Source organism: Monodon monoceros, unplaced genomic scaffold (assembly GCF_005190385.1).
Source record: "Monodon monoceros isolate NGI ecotype Baffin Bay Population unplaced genomic scaffold, NGI_Narwhal_1 Super_Scaffold_21, whole genome shotgun sequence".
NCBI classification, from domain to species: Eukaryota; Metazoa; Chordata; class Mammalia; order Artiodactyla; family Monodontidae; genus Monodon; species Monodon monoceros.
The window spans coordinates 114,439,572-114,455,699 of NW_021703778.1; positions in this window are offsets into that span (position 1 = coordinate 114,439,572).

A 16,128-nucleotide genomic window follows, 5' to 3' on the forward strand; every position below is an offset into this window, starting at 1 on the left:
GCATTATGCTAAGTGAAATAAGTCAGACAGAGAAAGACAAATACAGTATGATCTCACTTATATGTGGATCTAATAAAACAAAAACAAAGTCATAGAAAAAGAGTTTAGACTTGTGGTTACCATAGGTGAGGGTTGGGGTGAGGGGGAAGTGAAGGAAGATGGTCAAAAGGTACAAGTTTCCAGTTATAAGATAAATTTAGATAAATAAGTATTAGGGATGTAATGTACAATATGATGACTATAGCTAACAGTGCTGTATGATATCATACATAGGAAAGTTGTTAAAACAGTAAATCCTAAGAGTTCTCATCACAAGGAAAATTTTTTTCCTTTATTCTTTTCTTCTTTCTTTTTTATTGTATCTATACAAGAATATGAATGTTAGTTAAGTGTATTATGATTATCATTTCACAATATATGTAAATCAAATCATCATGCTCTATGCCTTAAACTTATACAGTGATGTATGTCAATTTTCTCTCAATAAAACTGGAAAAAATAACAAAATGAATTTTAAAAATATAAAAATCTATAATATTAATTATTGATGATAAATACCATTTATTGAGCACTTGTTATATACTTGTTATATGCAAAGCATATATTAGCTAATTTAACCTTCACGAAAACCTTATTGCCATTTACTTCATTTCACACATAAGGAAATTAAGCCCTGAAGTAACAGTGCCATTTAACCCAGGACCTCACAGCTGGAAAGTGAAATTTAAACCCACATCTGATTTACGACTTCACCAACCTGACATAACTACTAGATATACTTCCATATATTTTCTTCACCTACAGATGTTCTTTGCATGTTTGTGTGTATATGTGTATGTATTTTAATGGAGTACTTTATGTAATTGTATATTTATTTAATTTTCCATGTCATTAATTAGTATTCAAAATATAAGTTTTAATAGCTATATAGTTCACCTCATGTTTATACGAAAATATACTTAAGCTAATTACCCTGTGGTTTTTGCCAATTTTTTAAATAAAACATTAACAAATCCTCTCACACATGGAGTTTAATGATCATCTCCAATTACTTATCTAGTAAAATCTTAGTAGTGAAATTACTGAGTTAAGATATATGAGCATTTTAAGGCCAGTATTCATATTTCCAAAATGTCTTCAAGAAAGATTGATCACTTTATTCTTGAACTAAAGGACAAAGAGGCTATTATCATGTCCAAAGTCAAATTAAAAAGAAATATTTTAAATTCTATTGGATTTTTATTGGAATTGCATTATACTGATAGACTCAGAGGAAAGAAATACCTTTTCCACCAAGAATATGGTATGCCCCACCAGTTATTCAAGTCTTCTTTTGAAGTTCAGTAAAGTTTTATAGTTTTCCTTCATATAGATCTTATGCATTTGAGGTAAAATTTATTTCTAGATATTTTAAAGTTTTTGTTGTTACTATGAAAGTGATGGTTTCTTGCTATATTCTATACCTGATTTTCTACTGCATAGAGGAAAGCTTTTTAGTTATGATTTTATTCTTTTTATTAACATTTACTTGTAACAAAAAAAATCTCACTTCTTATGTTAGTACCATTCACTTTCAGTTGATTTTCTTGGATGTTCTAGATCCCAGTCTGAAGACCAGTAGAGAAGCAAATGTTAGTATCTAGGTGAAAATTCTTACTCCTCTCTCCCTCTTCCCTGCCCTTGGATTTGGTTTGTTCACAGTTCCCTAGAGCAGTGGTATAACAAGGTGGAGGGGGATGATGCAGTCAGCTCCAGCAGGGAGAAGTATTTTATTACTGACATTGCTTATGATTGCAGGCTCACAGCAATAATAAAAGGCAGATACACTTATTCCCTGCACCCTGCACATCCCCACAGTTCACCACAGCTCTAGTGGGGCCTGAGTGGGCTTCACACAGCAGCACACCAGTAGATCATCCTGGGTTCTCATAGGAAAGAGGGGAGATCTTCATGGTTGAGAATGGATAAGGGCATAATGAATTCATGAACGGACCCTAATATTTTTCAAACGAAAAATCTATTCATAAAGTGTTTTAGTCTTTGAAAAGATTGGTTACATCAAAAAGAAGGACTATAAGTGTCACCTTATCAAGATGTTTTATTATTTTTAACAATAGTAGGATATTGTTCATATATTATTCCAACATCATATTTCTATCAACTATCTTTGCTTCATAAACCACATATATATACCATAAGTTTTGGACTTTCTGTTTTCTCTGGATATGTGTTTTCCTTAAACATTGGATATTGTATTTCTGATTTCATGCACTCTGTCTCACACACATGCCTGACCCCAAATGCAGACAGCACCACATGAGAGTCAGGAGAGCTGGGCACCAAGTCTTGCTCTGCTGCTACCACCTTGATATATGACCTTGTTAACTTCACTTGATGTGTCAGCTTTGTTTTTCATCCTTAAAGGGGAAAATTCAAGTGAGTCTATAATAATCAAAACTCCAAATGGGCAACTTAAAGCTTCTTGAAGACGTATTACTCAGCTTGTGGTTTACTCATGTTTTTCTTTCTCTTTCTGCCTACTATGAACCATGACATTTGTTAAAACCCAGTCACAAAAGACAAAGCCCTGAAAAGCACAGACCGTGAAACTTAAAACCTCCTTATCTATTCCTTTCTGAGTTTCTCATCAGACACTGTCACTGCTTGGAGACTTCTGGATTGCTCGGTGTGATACAGAGCAGCCCTGTGCCTGCTATGCTCTCTTCCACAGCATTGTCACTTGCAGAACTATGACAGTAATAACATATACAAAGGCTTGGTTTCTACATTGGGAAATGTATGTGGCATAAGTAGGTAATTAAATCAAAATTTTTTAATATATTTGTTTATAGTCATTCATTACTTAAAGCTTAAAAATAAATTCACAGCGAAACTAATCTACTCTGAATGACCAAAAAAAATCATACAAAATTCCATTTCTTCACAACCTGCTGTGATATCTAAACTCTTGATGCACAGTTTTCCTGCCTTAGAAAATACTAAGGAGCTAGGTCTCCTCATTGGGTTGTACCAGTTACACATCCCTCATGAATTATAGAAAGGGCATATTAATATCATGGTTCAGAAAATGAAGACCTGAATCTTCCATGCTGTGATGTGAAAATAGTTTATGGTTATTTTCTTCCATGTGTAACCCCTCATGGAGAAATCTTTGCAAATGGCAATATGGCTATGCATTTTGAAAGTTTACTTACAGGACTACACATTGTCTTATGATACAGTATTATTTTATTTCACCATTATTTCTAATTCAGTTAACCTCCTGTTCTTTCACATAGTGATTAAAACTTTGAAGCTGCATGTTATTATAAAGAGAGAAGGGAAGATCAAGCTGCCAACCTGTGTGACCTGTCTGGGCCCTGCCCTCTTCCCCCTGTAGGAGGGCAATGCAGGGCAGTGATGAAGACCTTCTGTGTTCAAACCCTCTACCCGTGAAAACACTGGGCAATTTGCTTACCCTCTCTGTGCCCTGATCTATGAAATAAAGACAGTAATGGTATTGATCTCACACGGTGGTAGTAAAGACTTAATTAAGGTCAGTAAAACTCTTGGCACTGGGTCTAGTATGTTGAGAGCATTATTTAAGCATTTAAGATGTCATCCTCATTGGTTCCACACCCCAGGGGTACATGGCTTCTTTAATTCCTCAAGGTGACGAGCACCCTCTTGCCCCTAGGACTCTACACAGAGACTCCACTTCATAGCACTTAACCGTAGTGAGCAATCATACATGGATTTGTGTGGCTATTTGCTTTATATGTCCGCCTTCCCCCCAGGGGTAACTTCCATGAGGTCAGGAACTCTGTTTTGTCCCTCACTGCATACCTGGAGTCCATGTCAGTGCTGACAGTGGATGCTCAATAGATGTGTGTTAAACACTGAGTGAATAAATAATAAACCCAAGAGAATAAAAGGTATCTAAAAAGAATTTTAAACCTTCATAGGAACCTGGGTTTAAGACTCCATGGTTCAAGTCCATTCTTATCTGCTGTATCACATCACAATATTAAATCTCAATTTAGCTAAACCTTAGAGGTAAAGTAAATATGCTTTACATATTTCCTTCCAAAGTGCGTCTTCAGAAACCATACTGCGGAAGTGAACCACACCTTTTAGAGAACTACATAAATGTCTGATAGGATCTCTGAGATTACTTCATTTATTTCTTCTTTGGAGTTGTAAATACTATGAATGAAAATCTAATCAAATTGAATCAGTCAGTAGTAAATACAATGTTCCCAGAATGAAACTTCTCAGCAGATGATGCAGGACTTTGAAATTCAATGTTTGTCCCTTTAGGAAATAGAGACAAAACTGTAATAGGCTCAATGTACACTAATGATACTGTTATTTCAGCTTAGGAAATGCAGTTTGTAATGAGAATGTACTTGCAGAGAAAGAAAATGATGTTCTGTGGGGAGTATTAGATTTTTCACATTACAAGTATATTATTACTATTTTCCTATAAGGAAACAAGTGCCCCCAGAAGGCAATGACCAGATGGTCAAGATCATAAAAAGCACTTTGAACATCTCTGGGAGAAGGTTTTATACATCAGCATTATTCAAATCATCATTCGAAATACACTCAGAAAGTTTTATAAACTTTCAGGCCACAAAGAAAAAGCAAGTAAGTTTGACAAAGGCTCTATGAGTTAGCAACTTCAAGGTGCATCACCACACCTGTATTTTATTCAATTCATTCAAACATACAACCTAGTTATTCCTTTTCATTTCGATTCTTACCTTAGGACCAAACTACTCAAAGTGTGGTCTGCAGACCAGCAGCATCGGCATCACCTGGGAACTTGTTAGAAATGCAGACTATAAGACCACACCTGATGTAATGAATCAAAATCTGTATTTTAACAAGATCCCCAGGTGATTTGTATGCACATTAGATTTTGAGAAGCACTGCTGTAAGTATTTTTACTAAAAGCAATGAGAATTAAATAGAGAACTTCAGTGCAAAGAAAAAGTAAAATAGTTACCAAAAAAAGTTAGTTGTTAAAGTTCAAGAGATGGTGATCCAGAAGCTGGGGGCAGTGGAGTCAGAAAGAAAACTTTCAGCTCTGCCACTCACTGCTGTGCCCATCAATACTTCTCCCCAACTCACATCCTCTGGACCCCCTTTAACTCCAGTCATTGCTGTGGTAAGCAGCATTGCACATACCTAACAACACCTCACCTCAGCTGCTCCAGGTAGCTATTACTTTCCAAGCTGGGCTTCTCGGCTACCCCCAAGAGAGATGCCTTTGAGAACCTAGTCAGTCATTCTGAAACATCTATGCCCATTGAAGTGAGAATTCTCCCTGCATAGGGCAACCCCTGACCAACCCTAAAAGACAGCTGCAATCAATTCTGAGGTGAATTCTACAAGGCCCCTCAGAGTGTTCCCAGCGGGACAGCCCCAGAAGCCAACAATAATGGCTAGCTGCTTATAGGAGCTGTGGCTTTCTTCTAAACAATAGACTATACAAAGGGGATGGGATATCACTCCTGTGATTGCATTACATCATATGCAACTCCATCTTGCTAACAGACTCACTCTAGGGATTCTCCCTCCTTAGCTGGCTCTGGAGAAGTAAGTAGCCTTGTTGGGAGGCCCACATGGCAAGGAGCTGAGGGTAGCCTCTAAGAATTGAGTATGGTCTCACGTCCAACAGCCAGCAAGAAGACAAGAGTTCTCTATAATACAGTGCAAGGAAATAAATTCTATCAACAACCAAGTGAGCTTGAAAGTAAATTGTAGCCCAGTTGAGCCTCTAGATGAGAATGCAGCCAAACCTTCACCTTGATTGCAGCCACGTGAGACCCTGAGCAGAGGACCCACCATCCTAACCACAGAAACTGAGATAATAAATGTGGGCTGTTTTATGCCTACAAGTGTACTATAATTCCTTACGCAGCCACAGAAAACTAATGCAGGCATACCCCATTTATTGCATTTTGCTTTATTGTCCTTCACAGATATTGCAGTTTTTACAGCAAGGTTTATGGCAACCCTGCATTGTCAGATGATGGTTAGCATTTTTTAGCTGTATTATGTATGTATGTGTATATATATATATATATATATATATATATATATATAGCCACAGTGTAGTGTAAACGTAACTCTGTTATGTACTGGGAAACCAAAAAAATTTGTGTGACTCGCTTTGTTGAAATATTCATTTATTGCAATGGTCTGAAACCTAACTCACAATATCTTCAAGGTCTGCCTGTACACCCTCCATTAGATTGCAAGCTCCACGAAGTTAGGAACTGTGTCTGATATATTCAATGCCTAATAAGAGTATGTGACACATAACATTTGTTCAATAAATGTTAGATGTATAAACATATATCTTTGGGTTTCCTGAAACAGAATTTATAGTATTTATATCTAAAAGTATATCCTGTCATCATTAGTATAGTACTGGAGGCAATAACCATACATTAAATCTCTATTATCAGGCTATATGCGTACAAATTATAATGCAAACAATATGCAATCAAAAATTAAATCCAGAAATAATTTTTACCTTCAATAGAAGTGTCTGACAAATATTTTGTCTTTGAGATTTAATGCTCCAAGGTCCAATCACACTGTTGGGCTGCATTCCTCATGCCTGCAAGCCTTGTAACCGCCCAGCCACAAGACCAAAGAAAGTGCCTGGAGAAAGCAACAGAGACATCCACGATTTATCGGATAGGGAATCTTATAAGTCCTAAGCAAAGTCTTGGAGCAACACCCCACTGTGGAGAGCAGACAGCAGCAGTCTTCACTAAGGGGAGGGGGGAAAAGGGAGGAGGTTACCAGTTATAGGGTGAATTGGGGAATTGATGTCAGGTTGGCTTATCAGTTACCAGGGAAACCAGAAGTTGGGGCAGGGGGCAAGCACATAGCCAATCACTGAGTAAGCCCTATAATTAAGAGGACTGGAAAGTCATGTGAGTAGGGTGTAGGTGAAGCAGAGATGTTGAGCAGGGGATGTACAGAGAGCAAGAGAACAGTCGTCTTGAGTGGCCAGACCACACACACACAAAGACAAACACTGTTAACATACAGTTCCTTCTAGCCTTTTTTCCTATACCTTAAAAAAAAAAAAAAAAAATTTGAGAGCATACTATACATAAAATTGTTAACTGGGTTACTTCACTTAACATGCTATCATAAGCGTGTTTTTCATCATTATAAAACTAGCCAATTGCAAAGATACATTTGAAACACTTGGCTTTGCATGGTTTCAACAACGTTCTCCCAGCATTCTCTGCCTAATATTATCTCATCTAAATAGCCCATCACTCCAAACAGGTGTGGCACAGCTGACTGCTCTCATACAGCCAAATAGACCCAGATTTGCTCACTTTAGTCATGTCTCTTCCCCTCATCAGTAGGGCTGACTCAGTGTTCCAGATGAAACTCCAACAAATTGAACAACACATCATAACACTCTGATTTATAATAAATGGAAATCCTCTTCTAACCTAAAACTCCTTGCCAAGGCCTGTTATAACTACTGCAACAAACTCATTGATGCTAAATTGTTATATATATACATAAGTATTGGCAATTTTGGCCATGGACACTCACCTCCTGGATGATTTTTTTCATTTTCTCACTTTATTGCCTTAATCTCGCTCACTATGGATTTCCCATACAGATACCATATAAAACATGTGCTAATAACTAGCTGGAGCTGGGCTCAAATACCCCATTCTTATATTACTGTGTGACACAGTAAAAGGTCACTAACAAAAAGTGATTAAGTATGCTGGGAGGGGCAGGAATAAAAGAGTAACTAAGACACAAAAGGCTATTAGTTACTTTTAACACAATCAGAATCATCAGATATTTGGATTACTTATTTTTCTTAAGAGTCTATAACCCTTTCTGACCAGAGAGAATCTACTCTTTTATTGAAGATCAGCAGGAAGAGAAACCACCCAACCTTCTTGAGGAATAAAATTTCATGGCTATTGTTCTGTTGTTACTGTTTCTTTTGGTCCTAAATGGTCAGGAATGTCTTCTTTCAAATACCTAGGTGGAGGGCAGCGTTGGTTTGTTAGCCTTCATTAAAACCCACTCCTCTTATTTGAATTCCCACATTGAGAATAACTAATGCACTTTTAAATGGTAATCAAGTCATCACTTCCAAGTCTAATTGAATCCAACTCTTCATCTACTCCACACCTACACACAGCTGAATGTGTCTGGAGAAAAACATACAACTGTGCTGACTGATCTCACTTTAAATTCATGACCACCACTTTCCTAACAAGGCTGACCCCTCCATTTGAGCACTAGATCTAATTCCATCTCTCCTGCTCAAGAAGAGCACTCTCACAATCCCTCCTCCCACCCACATCATTAATCTGCCCATCTGTACTTGTCATGCAGTATTTCTATCGTCTTTAAAAAAAAAAAGCACTCATGTTTCCACTTCCCTCTCCTGCTATGGCCCCATTTCAACACCTTGAAAAAGATGAATATACTTGCTCTATCCAATTTCTCTCTTCCTGTTCTCACTTAAACTCACTCCAGGTTATGCTCCTGCCAAAGTGCTCTTGCCAAGCTCTCCAATGATATCCACAATGTAAATCCATGTTCCTCTTCTTACCTGACTTAACAACCTTTGACATGGTTGAACATTATTTCCTCCTTGAAACACTTTCTTCACTTGACTTCCAGGACACCACATCTTCCCAAAAGCTTCTTCTCAGTCTTTTGCCTGCTTCCTCCTAATTGCCCAACTTTTAATGTTGGAATACTTCCAGGCTTTCTAGCTCTGGAACTTCTCTTTCCTAAATTTGTCTATATGTATATCTACCTACATCTACCTATCTATCTATTTATCATGACAGACAGTCAAGTCATGCCATGGTAACCAAACGCCCCCAAATCTCAGTAGCTTAATAGAAGGTTCTCATTCATGTTACCTGTCAACTGTAGGTTGCCTAAGGGCTCTACCCCACATTGTCCCCTCTCTGGGACACGAGTTGATAGAGCAGCTACCATTTGGAACATAGCCAGTTGCCATGGCAAATTATGCATTGATTGCTAGAGCTTCCACCCAGGAGTAACACATATCACTTCCATTCTAATTAGACAGAGCAAGTAATATGACCACCATGAGCAGAAAAGTACAATTATTAAGATGAAACCATATTAGAAGGGAAAATGGAAATTTGTGGTGAATAGCACTAATGATTACCAAAACTCCCAAGTTTTTATCTTCTGCCTAGGCTTCCCTCTAAACTCTAAATTCATATACCCAATCCCCTGCTCAACACAGATATCTAATTGAAATTTCAAACTAAGCATCTTTAAGCTGAGTTCCTAATCTTCTCCCCACTCCAAACCAAAACTTCTCTTCCTACAGTTCTTCCATCTGGCTCATGGAAACTCCATATAAAAAGCTCAACAGGGGTTTATTACTAATTCCCAATCAGCCCAAAAAATGTGTGACAAAAAGTAAGATGAACAAATGAATTAATGAATAAATTTGGGCTTTTGTCTCAGCTCACTCCTGATTTCTTTATATCTTTTAAAAGTGGTAAAATAAAGTGAATTCCTCTCTCAAAAAAAAAAAAAGAATCTGATTAATTGAATATTATGCCTCTTGAACACTACTGTAGCTCTTGAATGTCCAGGAACTGTTACTATGAATATGTGGTGCTTTGTTCCCTGCCTCTGCCACCCCACAATTAGCCTACATTAGGGACAAGTGCTATGCTCATAGTTTTCTGACATTCTGGTAGCCAAATAACTGAGCTTTAGTCTACTTGCATTCTCTCCCTCTTCATTCTATGTGTCCATACTCTTTCTACATATGCATACAAACCTTTCCGGGAGCCATAGAATATGTCACACTTTTTTTTAACAAGTTGCCCTCATTAAGGGGCAACCTTTGATCCTTACTAGAAATTTCCAAGGTTACTTACCACAAAGTGAATTCTTCCTATTTCAGAGCTAATTGTGTATACTTTTGCACTTAACTCATTTCTTTTCTCATCAAGCCTCTCAAGTCCTCTTCTGCTTACTCAATAGACAAATGCCATTCCAGGTGTGGAAGTTTGCTTCCTAAAGCCTGATTTTTTAATGAACTGTTTGAAAAATTTGTTATTTTCTGGATCTGACAGACCAGGTGAGACAGTTGTCAGCTGTAAACTGACAGCTGCAAATCCAGGGGACCTTAAGTTGAGACTCTAAATAAGGACATACTAAATAAGGACATACAGCCCAAACTAAAGGTGCTATTCCCCAATATATTTAGGTATTTGCTTCTCTTTTTTAAAATAAGACTCTAGTATAATAAGACTCTATTATATCTAAATTCTATCCTTCCACGGTATCGTCTTCATATGTTTGCTGTGGTGATTAAATCAGTAAATAAATGTACAGTGCTTAGAACAGTGCCTGGCATGTAGTTAATTCAATTTTAGTATGTGTTTCTGTTATTTTCTTTTCTTTAGTATTAATAATTATTTAATAGTCTACGTAGACATACGCTCTTGAATTAGAATCTTTAGTACAATATTCACATGTTGTTGTTATTAAAGTTTTAAATCTTTGATCAAAAAATAAGATTTAAGTAAATTAAATTCAGAGTGAACTATGATTAAACATGTTTGGAAACCTGGATTTATCAATGCAGCATGTGAGAGAGGAAAATAATTAGATGCCAAGGAACACACAGACTCAATAACTCTGTTCTGTGTTGGAGCTCATAACAGAAAAAAAGCACAGAAAAGGCAATGCTGAGTCACCTAATAAAAACAACCAAAAAGAAGCTGCCCCACCTGAGTGGGCAGAGAGTCAGAAGCAGCAGTTTGGGCCCTGAAACTGATTGGCTGAACAACCTGAAGCCAGTCATGGATCAGTATTTACTCAAATGTGGATAGAGATGACTGCCCAAAATTCCTTTGTTACTATTGTGTGAAAGCATTCATTTTTCAATGTCAGCCAATCAGAAAATATGAATTTTCTCTTACATGTGTCTGCAGACACAATCCCAGCCATGACTGAAGAAAGTTCTGATTCAATTCATTTACCCACACTGCACTCTGGACATCCCAACACGGGCTTCCAGAAGGAAACATCTCTTTATTTTAGTGAATCCACAATTTCTGCCTATTCCTCAATATTCATATCTTCCCTCTTCATTCTCCCTGGAAACCTTCGCAGTCCAAGAAAAATTATTCTATAACTATTGCCCACCCACTAGCCCATCCATCATAGAACAATACATTATGACTTTGATAGGTAGAGTGATTTGGTTCAAAGGTCACACCCAGGCCCTTGCTTTCTGGAAATCTAGAAAATAATGGAGCATAAATCTGAGAGTGAAAGGGCAGAGACAAAAAGGCAGCAGTTGAAAGAAGATCTGAGTCTAAAACAGATTTAAAAAATTCTTGGTCCTCTTATACATGTAAAGCCACATATGCTGCAATGCATACAATGGCCAAAGTTCCTATTCAGACCACCAGTGAACCTTTCATCAATTTTCCCCCCAACTTAAAGTGCTTTTGATGGTCATTTTCCCTTGATTCTGCCTTCATCCAAGCCCTCTGATATGATACTAACTATTGCCACCATCAAAAACCCTAGAACAGTGAGAATAACCTTTATTTGGATCACGGGTTTCTTTGAGATTCTTATGAAAGGTATGGACTTCCAAATATGTATATTTGCTTAACCTGCATATATATGTTTAGGCTTTGCTGACAATATCAAGGATTTCATAGACTTCTCCCAGCAAAGTCTTCTAGGTAAAAAGAACCCCCTCAAAGCTCTTCCGCCAAAAGAGCTAGGTCGATCAGATTAGTCTGATCATCAGGTAGATTTTTGCAAACCAGTGACTATATTTAAAGCCAAATATCAACAATTTGGGAAATTTTATTTCCCTTCTTCATATAGAAATACTCTACATAGAGGTAACTTTTACTTACCACACATGACTGATGTTTCAATATGAGGCTGATCAACAAACAGCTCCTTCATTCAAGCATTTCACTGATTTTACTATCATTACATTGCTTTACATAATAATATTCAACAGTTACTGTCATCAGGACACTCTGCACACTTTAACCAACTCTCCCTTATGACACTCCCGAGAGGAAGATAAGCTTATTATCTCTTTATGGGGAATCAAGCCAGAATAGAACACTTAAATAGCTTTCCCAGTTTGGTAGTAAAAACTGATATCAATACTAAATTGATGACTCCCTATCTTAGAATCATCAAACTACACCTTTCTCCTTTATGAAAGTTAGCAGTATTTCCAAATTTACTGATTTCAGAAATTATTTAGTAATGTCAACTAATAAAAAGTATTTGGATAACATCTGAAAAAAATCATTTCTGAAGAAAAATCCTCATCAAGCCTGAAACTTGATGTCCCAAATTTAGGATATTAAAGTCACACAAACTACCTCTATCTTAACCATAAATAAATTATCTATTGATACCACTTTCATTGTCATTGTTGCAATTGTCATTAGTTGGTTCATGCTTCAAGATCAGAGTGGCCCCTAGTGGTGCACTTTTCCCCTCAGCTTCAAATTTTAAATAGGTGCAAGTTGAAAACTCACCGATTATTCATTATGATTAATGAATGAAAAAGCTGACTACCATCACCTTCCTAAACCTATGTATAGGAAATCAATTCTTTTGGAACTTAAAATTTCATATCTTGAAAGTATATAACACAAAAATATTGTTGACAGACAGAAGCTTATTGCTAATATTTACTGACAATGGAAGTTCTAAAATCGGATGTAAAAGTAAGATGCTTCTTCCTAATGAATCAAGAAATATAAAAGACATGCTAATGATATGATAATGGCCATCCCAAGACAATAACTCAAGAATTAACTGTCTGCAAATAATCATCTGTGTAAGCAGTACCTTGACTTTAAGGTTCTTAAAAATGCAAGCATGGAGATGAGGGAGCTAATCATACTAATTAACTCACTGTGCCTTGTAACAAATTAATTTTAAGTAAAGGAACAGGCAACTAGAGAAAAAGACCGAAATCTCAATTAGTTAATCTGAATAGAACATAAATACTCTCCGAACTCATTTGTCCTTTAGAATGAAAAAGTAGAACCAGGATGGTGGGAGCAGTGATCACTCCACAATGACAGCCTGAAACTGTCATTTATGGCACCATTTTTAAGTTATGCTTTCCAACGGGCGTGTTTACTATATTTGGGCAGCAGAACGCGACAAGCTGATGTAGATGATCCATAACCAGCCGAGAACTAATCTAACCTAGGACTTTGACAAGTTTTTCCTATTAGCTTAGATTCTGCTTAAAAAGGATTTCTGGCCAGAAAGCTCTGTAAGATAGATCATACTCAGGACTGTCAGCATTAATTTCTAGTCATAAGTTGTAGACAAGAGTGCTCTGCACACCTGGTATCACTTTACAAAGCCTACATCACCATTCTGGTAAATGCTACTATTTTCAATGTTTAGGAAGTAAAAGTATAAAATAAGATTCATTCCTTACTCCTAGAGGATCTAGTTCTTACATCTATCCATTCTCTTAGCAGAATCTGCAACCTCTTCTTCCACAGGTCTGAATCTCCAAAGATATTCATGTGTTACTGGCTTAAAGGCTGTTTCTTTCATGCTTCTACTGATCTTTCCAGCTACCAGCCTCAATGCAGCATTCGCCTCACAAAGTTCTTTAAAGGATATTCATACAGTGCACCTGTTCTCACTCACACACCTTAAAATTCCCATCATAACCACCCCACATCCACTTGAAAAAAAATTCAGCCTTCCCAAACCACTTTTCTTATGAAACCTTTCAAGGATCACCAAATGACCTCTACTAAATCGAGTACCATTTTCTTAACCCTTACTTTCCAGGCCTGTCTGCTCCACTTGACATTGGTAACTACCATCTCCTTCTCAGAATACAGTCGGCCTTCAGTATCCATGGGTGCAGAACCCACAGATACAGAGGGCCGACAGTACTACTCCATTTTATACAAGGGACTTGAGCATCTGCAGAGTGGGAGGGATCCAGGAACCAATCCCTTGCTGATACCGAGAGATGACTGTACTTTCTCCTCTTGGACGCCAAGTCTCTGCATTTCTCTGATTTTCCTCCTCCCTTTGTAATTCCAGGGGCACATACAGCTGGATATTATCTATTTCTATTACATGAATAAATACACTAGTACTGACCATGGTGAAATATTTTTTTCTTTATAAAAAGAAATGAAATATCACAAGAGCTATGAGATACCCACAGAGAGGGGCAACAATAAACCTTTTGGCCAATTACGTCTTTCTTTGCATGATCTCTATGAGGCACATTGCCTTCTGAGTAGCTGGATGTGTGATCTGAATGGAAACATGGAGATGTGGAGCACATAAGAGACATCTGGTCTTCTGAGACCTTATGGGTACATCCTACATCTCTCCTGAGCCCTCAGCAGACCTACTAACAAGTATGGCCTTGGAGAGTCTACATTGATTCACAGCTCCTTTCAATAACGTAAATTATTTACTTTTAACGTTCTTATCTATTGCATCTAAAATTTCTGCTTAACAGGCTGTTTATTTTTTGTCTTAAACTGTGATGCCATAAGGAAATGCTCTGATGGTTTTTGAAATTATCAAGCAACAGTTTAACCAAACTGCATAGTCTAAACAACTGTATTCTTAATATTATCACAATCATCAATGACCTGAAAAGTTAAATACCTTTATTTAGATATTCAAGTAATCCAGGAAGCCTCTTTTTTAAAGCAATAGGAAGCTTGTTGAAAACATCAGTTTGATTTTGCTTTACCCCAATAGACAGAACTCAAACTCAGAAGGACTTTAAATTAAATGAGTGAGCTGGTTATGAAAATATGACCCTCTGCATAGCACACTGAAGGCTTCTGTTTAGGGTTGTTTTGTTGTATTTTGTTTTTTAGTAATGGGGTTGATTAAGCCTTAAAGTTACAGTCCTAAAGAATCCCCCATGAAAGATTCAAGGGAGATCCAGAAGAGGTGATACTCAAAACTGAAAGGGAAGAGCTCTACTGGCATCTAGAATGAGGGAAAAAGGAAAGCAGTGAATATCCTAAACCCACCTCACCATTTGCCTGCATCCCTCTCCTCTTCTGGTCCTCTTTCAAGATGGTTACGTAATAACCACTAACTTCCCATATTTTTGTCTATGAGTTTATTTCCCCTGTAATAATTTGTATTATCATTTGACTTAAAATTTTACAGTCTCATTCAGAGAATAGGGTATGAGTAGATAATAAAGTTGAAATTCTTCCTCTTCCACAAATGTGTTATATAGTTATAATAGCTGCTATCACTTCTGAACATCCACTCTATATAAGGCACTGTGTGAAGCACTCTGCAGACATTATCTCATGTGAGTCTCACAACCATTCTCTGGTATTATTATCCTCAATTGATTGATAAGAAAACTAAGACTTGGAGAGGTGAAGAAACTTGCCTAGGAAGTAACAGAATCAAGATTACAATCCACATCTTTTTTACTCTAAAAGAACATGCTTTACCAACTAAATTTATTTAGTTTTCACCAAATCTTTGATGTATGAACACTACACATCAAGGCAAATACTTATTCTTAACACACTAATCCAGATAGGAAACTTTTAATTCTCACCAGTGCAGGCTGTGTATCCCAGCATGTAAAGAACTCAGGAGGGGAAGTTAAGATCACCAAAAAAAGACAACTGAGGACAAACCTACAGCTTAATTCTCCCTTTCTATGGAGAGTGGTGACCATCACTTATTATAAGATGTGAGTTGCCATGGTAGTCAGAAAAGGTTAAATTGCAAGAGAATGGGAAGAGATGTTATATTGTGGAGAGACATTTTATCTATATAACTTTCCATGAAAGCCTATCCCTGTAAGCAGAACTTGAAATGTGTTGTCTACTCCCATTATGCTGATAACACCATGAGATAAATACATCTTTTATAATTCTGCAGACCAGATTGGTCTCCATTTTCAATCCTAGGCAACCTCACTAATGCCAAGAAAAAGAAGGAAATTAATTCATATCTTGTTTAGTCTCTTCACATATATATATATATATATATATATATATATATATATATATATATATA